At 42.7% G+C, this 14,078-nt stretch overlaps 1 protein-coding gene and 1 long non-coding RNA gene across 2 annotated transcripts in view; one reads left to right on the top strand and one right to left on the bottom strand.

Annotated features, from left to right (window-relative positions):
* LOC134285723 (GATA-binding factor C-like) overlaps nucleotides 1-14,078 on the bottom strand; it is a 663,267-nt gene that overhangs the window by 185,077 nt on the left and 464,112 nt on the right. The window lies entirely within an intron of this gene.
* Nucleotides 9,058-13,637, top strand: LOC134285720 (uncharacterized). Its single transcript, XR_009996575.1, has 2 exons — nucleotides 9,058-9,440; nucleotides 13,285-13,637. It is a non-coding gene; the product is annotated as an uncharacterized LOC134285720 (long non-coding RNA).

The raw sequence follows: 14,078 nt of genomic DNA, 5'->3' as shown, positions 1-14,078 counted from the left end.
CTACCGTTTTAACCTTACAGTTTAACAGTTCTAGATTCGCAAAGGACTAGCATTTTTTCCACCACGACGGCCAGCGACAGCCCAGCATCGCACCCGCTCGTAAAGAAACACCTGATAATCTAAAAGATCTCGTTCATGCTAATAAGATCGAATAAAATCGATAAGCTCAATTAGCAAAACAAACAAAAATCCCATGGCGCTCGTTCGTCCCTGTCTCTGATGGCTGGTGTGCTGCGCATACCTACACACATGAGAACCTCTCTCCACTTATGATTTTGATGAACATCGTCGTCGCTTTGGTCGCCGTCGTCGGAAGAAGCCCGAAAACCAGAACGAAACTGAAAACAACCAAGAGCCGAGTCAAGTGAAACGAGCGCGCGACAGAGAAGAAAAATAAAAATCGAAAACCGGAGCAACAAACGGAAGACGATCCCGAGAGTGAACGCGAAAATCTCAGGCTCCGCAACTACACCAACCGTCCAGGTCCAGCATGGCACGGCACGATCGTTCTCTTTTTTTATATAGGCGCACTCGGTAGGTTGATTCGAAAATGAAACGATACATGGGTGAAAAAACGCAAAAATTATCTTGTCTTTATGATGCTTGTCCCAAGTTGTTGCTACTTACAATTAAAAATTATCATAAATATAGCGTGTTTATGAATGTGCCGCAGTCAGGTCGTCGTCGTCGTTGTTCGGCGGATCTCTCCACGGGTGAGATCCGTTCTGTATCGGAGAGGTTGACTCTGCAACTCGTCTTGATCTCTGACGATCGGTGGTTGATCGCCGAGTACTGACTGGCTACCCAAGCCTCTACCACATCGATGAAGATGATGGTGGTCGTAACTCTGATCAAATGACGATTGCTTGCTCATCGCTTTCGATGGCCGTAAAACAAATTGGCTTTATGATGCGACTGAGAGGTGCTGGTCATTGATCAGAAAATAATGTTCGAGAACAAATTGGTGATTGTTGGTATGAGAACTTGGAAGATTTGGTGTGAGAATACTTTTTCGGTTCGGTTCCCGATCCAGGAACTTTTACCAACAATTGACAGATAACTCAGAAAGATGATTAGGTTTTAAAATCAGTGGCGAAGGTGAATACAGCGCTAAATCAGTGCTATTCTAAGAGATTATTGGGTTTCATGGTAGACCATGGTACATTATTGGGTCTCCACCCAACTAACAATCGCCAGCCGTAAACAAGCATGCATGCTGAATTGTTGCTGTATTTTAGTAATTATAGCTGGACTAAAATTATGCTGTACACATTGCTGTTCAAATACTATTTCAATTGAAAAGGTAGCCAATGTTCAACTTTTCGTATTGGTATTAACAATGATAATTTTAAACACTTTTCAAGCGTTTAATAAGATTTTTATTCGACTCGTAGTAATTCCTTTACAACAAGACTTTTTTATGCTTCTTGTTAAGTTTATGTAAAAATTAGCACATGTATCTGTATAATGTGTTTTTCACAAGTCAAATAAGCGCTTTCGTTTCTTCATACTTCGACTCAGAGTACACGATAAAAAACACGTGTTTTTAACTGAACAACAGCTGAACTATGCTGTTGTTCAGTCGCTAACCATAATAATGTCTGTGCTAATTCACCACTGCTGAATAGGAGTCGAAGTCTAATCATTATTAAACCACAAGAAGTTTATGTTTTGATTTGAGCGCTGCAATTCATCATCTCCAGGATGGCGCAGATAGGAAGACATGCGGCTGGCAATCGACGGGTCTCGAGTTCGAATCTGGATTTAGGTAAATTTATGTGTAGTTATTATTTCACAATATTTGTTCACAGCATTGAGTTCCAATCATAAATTCTCGAGGAAATTGAAAAAAAATTGTATTTTATTTATGTTTAATCATTTTTGCTAAAGCCGAATAACAACTTTACTATATAGTTGTAAAACGATTAAACAACAAACAGTTCAGCTGGTACTCAACACTAAGCTTTATAGTTTCTCCAAATTTGTGTGAACAAAACCTGACCAAGGTTGTGCCTGAAAATTATCCAAATGTTATTCAGCATCATGCTGAATCATTTCGTCGTAAAGGTGCTTGTAAAATGAGTGATTGTTAGTTGGGCAGTTAGCCTAGTGGTTAAGGCTATGGAACGCCAATCCGGAGACGGCGGGTTCAATTCCCGTTCCAGTCGGGAAAATTTTCTCGACTCCCTGGGCATAGTGTACCATTGTACTTGCCACATAATGTACAAATTTATGCAATGGCAGGCAAAGAAAGCTCTTCAATTTATAAGTGTGGAAGACGAAGTTGAAGCGAGGCAGTCCAAGTTCCAATGCGAACGTCGAGCTATAAAGAAGAAGATGAAGGTACATCAACAATGAATCAATTTTTCGAGCTTATAAAACCCAAATTTTCAGGTAATCCTGGAGTCAGATCATGGATTGTGAATTGAATAGAGTTTCTATTCACTTGATTTTTTTAAGGAACGGCTGTCCCAATACTTATGCCATTATTGTTATTAAACTCCGTCGATCCACCTAGCGCGTGTCCTCCGAAGAAACCAATTAGCCCCAATCGATCAACGGACGCGTGACAAGCACAAACAAAGAAGCTGTTATCTTCCCTACCAACAACCCAATGACCAACAGACGAAAAAGATTTCCACCTAGAGCCGGTCGGTAATAGAAATTCAAATCACATCTCTTCTATACCAACAACGGCGGGGATGGCAACTGTTGTTCTGAGAGAAGCTGCGCCACACGGTGATCAATCCCAAGCAACAACCGTCGAATCGTAACGACCGTCTTCGTCATCATCATCGCCGTCGTCGTCGTCTTCGTCGTGACCTCCAACAAGCCCCTAATTCGAAGACCTCAGCCCAAGCCCCGGATCTGAATAGCTTTATTCTTACAATTTCATTCCACCACTTTTTCGTGATTCGTGGAAAGCACGTACGGGAAATAAATCTTCATGTAATAATTCCGGGAATTTCTCGTTTCATCTCGGTCTCTCAATTCATCTCCGCTTCTTGGCTGGTGGAGGAATCTACAGTGACTGAGACCGGCGCGGCGGCGGCGGCGGCGCAATGGAACAATCCGTCCGTCAGTTAGTCTACCACAGGCGGGCTGGACAGACGGAAGAAAAGAGTCATTGCATCACACATTATAATAAACAAGCCAGACCCCGTTCTCTGTCTGCGTTGAATGTTGGTCATTTCATGCTCGAAAAATTGAACTGGCTCGTTATTGCATATGATGGAAGCGGCGGCGCTTGCAGTTCATTTATTATAATCAAAGAAGACTCGCAAGAACTGAATATGAGCAATTGATATCTGGGGCTTATACTCTGGGATTGTACTGACTTCAGTGACTAAAATACCAAGCCATGTGAGTTGATTCCCGGTGCAGATGCAACAACGGGTTAACATCTGGGAGAATCACTGGATTGTTGACTCCGAACGGCTTGCTTTCGTCTAGGACACAGCCACACATCCGGATGATTCCCTCTTGGAGAAACGGCGAATAAGTTTTTAGACGACTGCTACTCTTCACGGCTTCGGGAGAAAAAGCGTCGCCTGGCAGAAGCGGAGTGCGAAGAAATGGAACTGCTGTGCCGTTCCCAAGAAACACTGAAGTTTTATCAGAAGCTCAACGCATCCCGCAACGGCTTCGTGCCGCGAACCGAAATATGCAGGGATAGAGACGGAGGTCTCTTGATGGACGGACGTGAGGTGATCGAACGGTGGAAGTAGCACTTCGATCAACACCTGAATAGCGTGGAGAACATAGGCACGCTGGTAAGGATGGTATCGCAGCTGAACTCATCAAGATAGGCCCAGAAAAGTTGGCCACCTGTCTGCATCGGCTGATAGTCACGATCTGGGAAACCGAACAGCTACCGGTGGAGTGGAAGGAAGGGGTAATCTGCTCCATTCGCAAGAAAGGCGACCATTTGGAATGTGAGAACTTCCACGCGATCACTATTTTGAATGCTGATTATAAAGTGCTATCCCAGATCATCTACCGTCGTCTATCACCGAAAACGAATGCATTCGTGGGAAGTTATCAAGCCGGCTTCATCGACGGCCGGTCGACTATGGACCAGATGTTTACCGTACGGCAAATCCTCCACAAATGCCGTGAATGCCAGGTCCCAACGCATCACCTGTTCATCGACTTCGAGGCGGCATACGACAGAATCGACCGCGTAGAGCTACGGAAAATCATGAACGAAAACGGCTTTCCCGGGAAGCAGACTAGATTGATTAAAGCAACGATGGACGGTGTGCAAAACTGCGTAAGGGTTGCGGGTGAACTGTCCAGTTCATTCGAATCTCGCCGGGAAATGTGACAAGGTGATGGACTCTTCAACATCGCTCTGGAAGGTGTGATGCGACGAGCCGGGCTCAACAGCCCGGGGTCGATTTTCACAAAAACCGGTCAATTTATGTGCTTTGCGGACGACATAGGTTGTTGTTGTTGTTATTTATTTATTTTCGTGAGTCTTTAACCTATAGTCATTCGACTCACGTTCTATGTAAGATTACATTTCAGACTTAAATTATTTTAGGTGTATTGCCAGAACATTTCGAACAGTGGCAGAACTGTACACCCGCCTGAAACGCGAAGCAGCAAAGATTGGACTGGTGGTGAATGCCTCAAAAACAAAGTACATGCTGGTAGGCGGAACTGAACACGATCGAATCCGTCTAGATAGTAATGTTACGATAGACGGGGATACTTTCGAAGTGGTGGAGGAATTCGTCTACCTCGGATCCTTAGGCGCATCATCAGCGGAAGTCGGGCTTACTACGGGCTCCAGAAGAAACTGCGGTCGAAAAAGATTCACCCACGCACCAAATGCACCAAGTACAAAACGCTAATAAGACCGGTGGCCTTCTACGGACACGAGACATGGACCATGTTCGAGGAGGACCTGCTAGCACTTGGAGTTTTGAGCGACGCATGCTAAGCACGATCTTCGGCGGTGTGCAGAAGAAAGGTGTATGGCGGAGAAGGATGAATCACGAACTCGCTGCACTTTACAGCGAACCCAGCAGCCAGAGGGTGGCCAAAGCTGGAAGGATACGGTGGGCAGGGCATATTGCAAGGATGCCGGACAACAACCCTGCAAAGCTGGTGTTTGTTACTGATCCGGTTGGCACAAGAAGGCGTGCTCCACGCCGAGTGCACGATGGGCGGATCAGGTGGAGCGGGACCTGGCGAGCATTGGGCGCGATCGAGGATAGAGAGCGGCAGCCACAAACCGAGTACTGTGGTGTACCATTGTTGATTATGTCTTGTCTTAAATGTGATGTTGCACAAATAAATGTATGTATGTATGTACTCTTCATGTAACCTGACGTCTTCCGGCTGCGCAGTACGGATTCAAAGGCCTCTGACTGAACCTTCTTGTTCCACGTCTTATCAGCTTCTCCCATGTCCCTTACAGTAATTGTTAATCGCTTTTCGTGTTGTAGCAATACTAACAGCTTCCTTATTTTCAGGTACTACGGGGTTGACTTCATCAATCGGTTGAAATCAGAGAACCTGGCGATGACGGGTAGATCAATCAATTCTTCCTTGAACGCCGTGCAGCACTGCTGCTTGACCACTTTCTTGAAGCCGAGTTCGGAATGGAAATTTGCGAACACTGCGGATTACATCTCCAGCGGCTCATCGTTCGGCCAGGTAGCACTGTCTCGGACGAGAAGGTCTGGACCTCGCAGCCATACCCGCGTATTGCCAAGCTTCAAACACTTCGTAGCTGAATCCGCCACGTTGAGCTGCGATGGAACCCACACAAGCTCCGACATGGGCCGTCAGCTTCTGATTTGACTTCCGCCAATTCAAACAGATATTTGAAACGGTCCATAAGTACGTCCGAGTAATATCCACCATGATCTCCGAAGAACCGCAATAATTTGGCTTGCCAAAACACATCCTTGGAGCTCTAGCCGCGGTACAGTCTGCGATTTCAAGGGCGCTACTCTTGATTTGGCGTACACCAGAGCAACACTCCAAGCAACATACATGGTTACAAAATAGTCACGGCAGCGCATGTAAGGGCTGCACAGAAGTCGCTAGGACTTACTGCGCAACCATTACCTGCGCTGCCGTGTCTGTTTCGTGGCCATGTGTGTTGCTTGAGGTGTGATCTGTCCTTGCGCCGGTGAACCGTGTAGATCACGCATGCAAGCCTTGTCACAAGCGGGAATACGAATTCAACGGACGACAGGTTCCATCTAATTCCGAGAACACGAACATCGTTCCCCTTGTCTAACACGGCTCTAGAATTCGAAGAGAAACTTCACCAGCTTGAATCCGCCATGATCATGCACTTTTATAATATGTTGGGCAAGTTCGATGGCCGCTTCGTCAGTGTCCGCACAGTCGAAGTTGTTGTCAACATAGTCTTGTTTTAGGACAGATTACTCAATGCCAGGACAGAGTGCTCATTTGCGTTGAAGTTCTTGATGAACTGTGCCAACGACGGCGACGACACTGCGCCCAATATAATCACCTGCATCACGTACACATTCGGCGGATCCATGTGATTCATTCATGCCACGCCACAAGAAACGTTGAGAGTACTGATCTTCTTTGCGGATAAGGACTTGATGGAACATTTCCCGTATTTCCGCAACGAAGGCAACTTTCTTCATTCGGGCGTCTATTACCAAGCGGAACTTCACATCGGTCGCTACGCTGAAATGTGGCAGATACCAGGTCTTCGTGATTTCAGCTAGCTCTTCAGGCCCCAGTTGTCTAGCGTATCCTTTGTCGAAAAAGTCCTGTATCTTCCTACAGTACCGATCAGCGAAATGAGGATTTGAATCCATCTTTTTCTCGATGGTTGAAGGTGACGAAGGACTTGAGGTTTGCTATTCGGGAAGACGAAGTTGTTGCATTTGTAAATCTGGCCGACCTCGAAACGTTCACCACGCTGCGTGATAATACGGTACATGATGTCCAGTACACGCTGATCTTCATCGGCTATTTTCACTGATTGTCCAGACATCCCGAAGTCTTCCGCTTTGTACATCTACTTCAGACCTGGTGATGTGGTGAGCTCGATGTCATCGTCTTCGGAGTACAGTAACGCATGATGATTGTTCGATCCAACCCAACACCGGCTGGGTCAACTATGCCATGGATCGTCCACCCCAGGTGGCATCGAGACAGTTGCAAACCTTCAAGCGAGTTTTTCACCACCGGCACAATCAGACCTGCCTTATTCGATCCAATAAGCATACAGGGGCATGCATTTTGAATCGCACTCAGCTTGTCTTCATCCATCATTGGGTACAGTTGCTGCACCCTTACCAATATCGAATTTAACCGCGGGCAGTGTGATGCTCGATACCGTCTGGATGATATTCACGTTGTACCACTTCGCCTGCTCCGATAAACCGGAAATACGGAACGAGGCCATCATCGACTTTTCCTCTTTATGCAGGTTCCCATTTATCCAACGGTAGGTCACCGGAGCAACCGATCCTCGCAGTCCGATACTCTCTGTAACAGCAGAATCCATCATCGAGAGCGAAGATCCTTAATCGAAAAGCGTAAATGCTTCCTCGACACCACCAACTCGGAGCAGCGTGTTTACGTTCTTGCCGTTGACGTTGCAGATATTCTCATCACCGCTAGGCGCTTCGGTGCGGCTGAACCCCGAGTCCCTTGTTGGTTCGTCGGCCTGGACCAGTTCGTGGTGGTTCTTTTTGCAGATGGAGAACTTCTCTCGGACTTGCAGTTCCTCTTCGTATGGTTGGACTTCAGGTAGATGTAGCAGATCTTGCAGGAGTTGAGTTTACAGCAGACCGACGTTGATCAATCGCCCGTTTACGAAATTGCTCGCATTTGTCCAGGCCAGATTGAGAACTTGCCGAGCACAGAGGCACTATCGGCTTCTGCTTCGGCTGGTAGTTGGGTTTCATAGCGCTGAACACAGGGTTGATACTCGCTTATTGGGGGCTATGCATTTATTACGTAAGGGAATTTTCTAGATTTTTTGACACCACCTCCCCCCCCCCCCCCTTCTTGTAAGATTTTTTGTATGAAAGCCTGAATATTTTTGTATGGCGCGTAAGCTTTCACAAACCCCTGCACCCCCCATAAACCCGTACGTAATTAATGGACAGCCCCTTGGTTGTTCATCTCATCCTCCAACCAATGAGAAAAAGCATCGAACTTGATGACGACTGCTTCCTTCATCAGAGCGGCCTTATACCAACCCACATCAGTAGTTTTCCAGCCAGGTGCGAGATGAGATCGGGGTTCAAAAGGTAGTTACCCGCTCTTGCGTTGATCATCGCAACCTGGATACCAATTACCGCATTGTAAAAAAACACGGAAGGACTCGATGTTCTTCTTCTTTATGGTCTCCAGGTTCCTCAGTACCTCCAGTCGGCTCGCCACCACCCATTTAGACTTCAACATTCGCACAATCTGCTTCATAATCACAGGCGATGTAAGCAGCGATTCCACAGCCTTTGTTCAGACCGAGGTTCAGACGTCGTAGCTTGTCGCGGTCTGACAGCTGGAACTCTTATGTAGACGTTTTGAAGACGTTTTCAACTGTCCACTCCGTGACGTCGCTGAAAAAGGGGGCAATTTTCGCAAGTTCTTGCTTTGTAGTGCTCGAAAAGCTTGAGACAGAACCTCATTCATAGAAGGATCTTGTGCCGATGCGTTCCTTGCGCCGAATGCCGTCACGTTATTTGTGCCAATGGCGCTTTATTCCAAACGGCAGGAGCCGACATATCCCGCATGCCGGAGTTCAAAGCATTCCACACGCCGAGTGGTGACGCATTGCCTATGTTGGCTGGTCTGGAATGCTCGGACTGAGTAAGCCAGTCTACAACGTGCTCCGAGACGTTGGTGTACTACGTATTCGTTCTGCTCGAAATACTCGATCTGCAACTTGATTTTTCTCATACCGCGCTCTCGTTGCCGCTTCAGGAATTCCGCTTTCCACTGTTCAGTCTTCAGTGCTAGGTCATGTAGAATTTGCATTTCAGCAAGTTGTTTTTCAGTCACCATCCCTTCTCGTTCAATGGAAGTACGCAGTTCAGTAGTCTCTGTGGTACCTTGTGGTATGCACATAATAAATTATTGTGTTACTTCATTACGTTTAGCGTGTATGTTTACATTGAGTATCTGTCATATGTGGAGATGTTGTTATTGTTGTCTGGAGTGTGAATCATTGTATGTAATATTGAAGTATCGGTAATAAAGTGTATACAAATAATGAATACAGTTGTTGAATAATCATTACAGAGAAAGATTCTCACATTGGCGACGAGAACGGTGAACAGTGCATGTGAAATTAGTTTAATTTCGGTTCGGGAAGTGTTGTCTTTGGAAAAAGAAAGAGATGAGTGGTGTGTGTGGTGCATGCAGAGTGGTGATGACCTTCAGGTGATGACTTGTGATTGAATTTCAACATTGGAATCAAAAAGGTAAATATTGTGTATTGAGGGATGTGCACAAAAGTGCACGCGGCCTACCGCTTCCGAAAGGTACGGCCGCGGTTTTCACTCCCTTTTTACTTCATCCTTATGGGGAGTAACATTGCGGCGTTTCCTACGGTGCGGCTGTTCCTTTCAAAAACAATAGACCGCGTGAACTTTTTTTGCAAAGCCCCTTTTTGAAACATTTCAACGACCGCGCGGTGTTTACGTTTCAAGAAATCTGACAATACTAACTGTTGAATCAAACAATGTATTTGTACCTTCGACTAATGACAATAATCAACCTGTGAGAGATTTTGATGGTGATCAGTATTGTTTAGTTCAAATCGATGACAATCACTATTGTCAGATAAAGAAATAAAGAACTGTGAAGAAAATCCAAGTTTTGTTGATTGTGATATTGATACTCGTTGAATAGGGTTGTTGTCCTAAATCTAGACTTAAATGCTGAATGATGAATGAAGCATTAATTTGTTAACCGGATGGCCGAGGAAGGCGTAGAGGTGAAACAATATTTTGAAATCAAATTTTGCCGTTGTTGTTAAAAGCCAGTGAAGGCGATAAAAGCTAATGAAGGCGACATTCTCGAAATAGCCGTAAAAGGCGGAAAGGATTACAGATAGAAAAGCCGTTGAAGGCGGAAAGACTTTTCAAAAGCAGGAAAGAGCCGACTAAGGCGAAAAACTGTCGATGGCGGAAAGTTCCGTCGGAGAGTGAAAAGCTGATGAAGGCGGAAAAAGCCGTTGAAGGTGGAAATGCCGTTGAAGGCGGTAAGACCTGCAAGGCAGATATAGTCGATTCTTTGTAGAGCCGTATAAGGCGAATTGTGTTATTAAAAATTAAAGTACTAAAAACGCAACAGTGTCGTAAATTTCGTAAGAAACAGATTGCCAGCCAACGCAGATTTAAGGGCTGTTTGCAGATCAGAAGGAATTTCTCGGCCTATCTTGATGCTTGGGAAATTCCTTGGCTGAATCGCTACAGAAACCGTTTTTTCTTCGATCGCAGTTCGCAGTTGCGAAGAAATGACAGTTCAAATGGTAGTCACCGTAGAAAGTTTCTGCCAGGAATCTAGAAGTTTCTTGAGCGATTTCTCTTGAACTCCAATCTGGGCTTTATAGATAAATTTAACCATTACAAATGAAATTTCACACCAATTAAGTTGCAGCTGAGAAGGCGAAAGACAAAACTAAACTTTAGGCTGAGCGTGACTAGAAAACCAGGAACGAATAGTATTTGAATATGTTCCAAATGCGAATATAACTGAGCAGATACTGAGATTGTTGTGGACCCACCTCAGTTGATATATATTGAAGTTATCATAGCTCAGTAAAGTATAATAAGTCTACGAGACGTAAAATGGTTGGCTCTTGAAACCAAATTAACATGAAGACATGATTTAACTAATGCCTTGTCCTCTCTTACAAGACTAAAAATGTAACTTCAAGAAAATTAACATCAATGTGTGAGAATAATTAAACTGTCTTGGTAGTTTGCAAGATAGGAAGTCAAAATGACAGTTAAAGCATTCGTTGAAGCTAGACGACATATTCAGAGCAGTTGCTAACCACTAACCTGTTAAGTATCATGCTAGTCAAATGGCTAGTTGAATTGGATATTAAAAAAAAATCGAACAATAAAAAATGAACTTTTCGGCTTAACTAGAAGTCTCTCAGGAATTCGAGTAAAAAGTGATTTATAACCTATTGAATGCCACTAAATGTTAATGCGATTCAAGTACAGTGAGTTCTTGAGTAATCACTTCTGAAGTCCTTGAATATAAAATGTATCGGGTGTGGTCAGGAGGGGCATTTTGACTTATGATTGCCTAACACTGGATATAGTGCCATTTTTGCTAATGAGTGGGCCATCTTGCCAAGAACTGTGGAACAAGTTAGAGAACAAGGTACAGCAGTACGCTCAACAACAAATTCTGCACAATAATTTCCTTACAGGAAGAAACAACCCTAATAAAAATGTATTATACACTGCTGATAGGGTGAATGATTGTGTCATTCCATGTATGATCAATATGATAGCCCGAAAGGGTTGTTAAGCACGTTGTATCATATTTTTCTATTAGGGAAATTTTGATCAGTTAAAGAAGTATTGCAACTATTAATGAGGAGAATAACGTACAGTATATCAAAAGCACAAGATATTGGAATAATAAAGATAATCATTTCTGTAACTACAGGAATATATATACATATATCTAATGAAAGCTGGATTATGAGGTTTGTTTTTCAGTCGAGCTTATTAAGAGGAAACAAACCATCATCGTTTAGCAAAAATTCAAAAGCAGTTTTCTCGCTGAAATCTCAACCAATGGGTATACAAATTTATCACTGTACTCTGGCCACCATCTGGATAACAGTGAAATAATTTTCAATGACGGTTTTGTGGCTTAGAGTAAGAAAACTGCCTTTGAATAATTGATGATTGCTGATGACTGAATGATGGTTATTTGAGCCTTAATGCAAACAGGTACCATTTACTAACATGTTACCTTGTTTGAATTTTTAGATTTCATACACTGAAAAAACTGCAAATATTGTATGCATGTGTCGCACACATAGATTTTTGCAATATTTTGGAGGTACACTATTAAAATAAGTCCTACAGTTCAGAACCCAAAAGATGTCGGAACAAATTTTTGGTTTTTTAATGTTAAAATTGGTTTGATTGAGCACGAATCACCAGTTAATGCGGGGAAATATGCATCGTAGAATGTAAACCTATTGAACGACCAAACCGTAAAAATAAACTCATTCAGTTTGAAAGGTAAATGGTAAATCATGAGAATTCCGAAATTATCGGAAACATAATTCCTAAAAAAGTGAGCACCTATATAGGTGAACCGTCGGAAATTGCTCCAATAAGATGATCGATTTATTTTGTTATCTGGAGAAAATTGCTTTGTATATATAATAATTGGTTACTACGATTACGTTTTCTGTTGGAAGCCGAAGTGACTGGCGGTGCGAAAATTGATATTTAACCTACTTATAAACATAGCAACTCGATTTAGATTAGTGCTAATTTCAGCTCTTAAGTAGCTTAATGATGCGCAATACCAGCAACCGGTTCAAATTTACGTCACAACTGCAACTTTGCATGTGCTTAAATGCGTGACTTCGATTTGGTACTGCGACGATGATGTATGTATTAAGAATTTGAGATAATTATAGGATTACAACATGAAAAACAAAACAAAGAATGCATATTAATATTCTTAATATGTATTAAATATAATTCAAAAACTGGATGTTTTCAAGTTTTCAAATTACTATTTAGCTAAAACTAGTATTACAAATATTGCTTTGGACAAGTGACGTTTTTTGAAATCGTGATTTGATTTAAAAAAAGTATCAATCCCTTCGATATTTAAAAAACAAAATCTATAAAGCCAAACTGCTGAAAATATTCTGAACAAGAAACGAGTTCCAGCGAAGTTCGCTAGAAAAACATAAAATGAAATAGTGTTTGTATGACACTTGGACACTTTGGATCGAAAACGAGTTAATGGATATTGATAATTTTTTCGACATATTAGTTAAAAAAATGTCTGAATAATAATCTGAATATACATACCTTTTGTATGAGATTCTTCTATGAAAGGACATGTCAAAAAAAAAAAAAAATCAGTAGGCAGTATACAATGTTTGGCAGTATACAAATGTTTTCAATGACAACTAGATTGAAAACATTTGAGAAGAGGAAAGCAATTCAATTAATTCATCAGCAAAGGTAATATTTAGCTTGACACTCAGTATTAAAAATATTTTGGGATTTGGGAAAATACTTGGGTCAAAATAATATTTCTTTTTAGGTACAACCATAAGTAACAGCCAAGTAATTTACCAAAATGCCGAGCAGAGATGGATGACCAAATGGATGACTGTACTACTAATTCTGATGTGAGACTGAAGCGAGACGTTCATAAACTGAGGAGACTATAAGCGAAAACAACGTGGAGTGACCTTGCTGCGGATCTGGAGAAAAAACGAGATGTGGTACCTTGTGGTATTCACATAATAAATTATTGTGTTACTTCATTACGTTTAGCGTGTATGTTTACATTGAGTATCTGTCATATGTGGAGATGTTGTTATTGTTGTCTGGAGTGTGAATCATTGTATGTAATATTGAAGTATCGGTAATAAAGTGTATACAAATAATGAATACAGTTGTTGAATAATCATTACAGAGAAAGATTCTCACAGTCTCCTCGTTTTGCTCTTCCAGATCCAGCAGTTTGATTTGGCTGTCAGTTTTGCTGCTTCGCGATGTCCGAGTTCCCATATACCGCAATCGGGACTTGGCATCTTGTCTCGAATCATCGGAGGCTACAGATTTGTTCTCCGCTACCGCATCCTGTTGAGCAGCAGCGCTTTTTCCCACGTGGGGATTGTTGAGTGGAGTACGAAATATGTTGCTTTGCTTCGGAATAAAAACTACGTACCTATCTAAAGCCTTAGGAATGACACCTTCATGTTTTCCACTAGATTGTCGTACACTAAAACCGCAATTTATGCACATAGCTAGAAGTGCATAAATTAAAAATGCGCATAATTTAAAAATGGCATAAAATGAGGGAAATTTGTGCATAAATTAAGTTTGAGC

The sequence above is a fragment of the Aedes albopictus genome, chromosome 1 (genome assembly GCF_035046485.1).
Source record: "Aedes albopictus strain Foshan chromosome 1, AalbF5, whole genome shotgun sequence".
Lineage (NCBI taxonomy): Eukaryota > Metazoa > Arthropoda > Insecta > Diptera > Culicidae > Aedes > Aedes albopictus.
The sequence above is the reverse complement of the archived record's forward strand: the minus strand, read 5'-3'. Positions and strand labels throughout refer to the sequence as shown.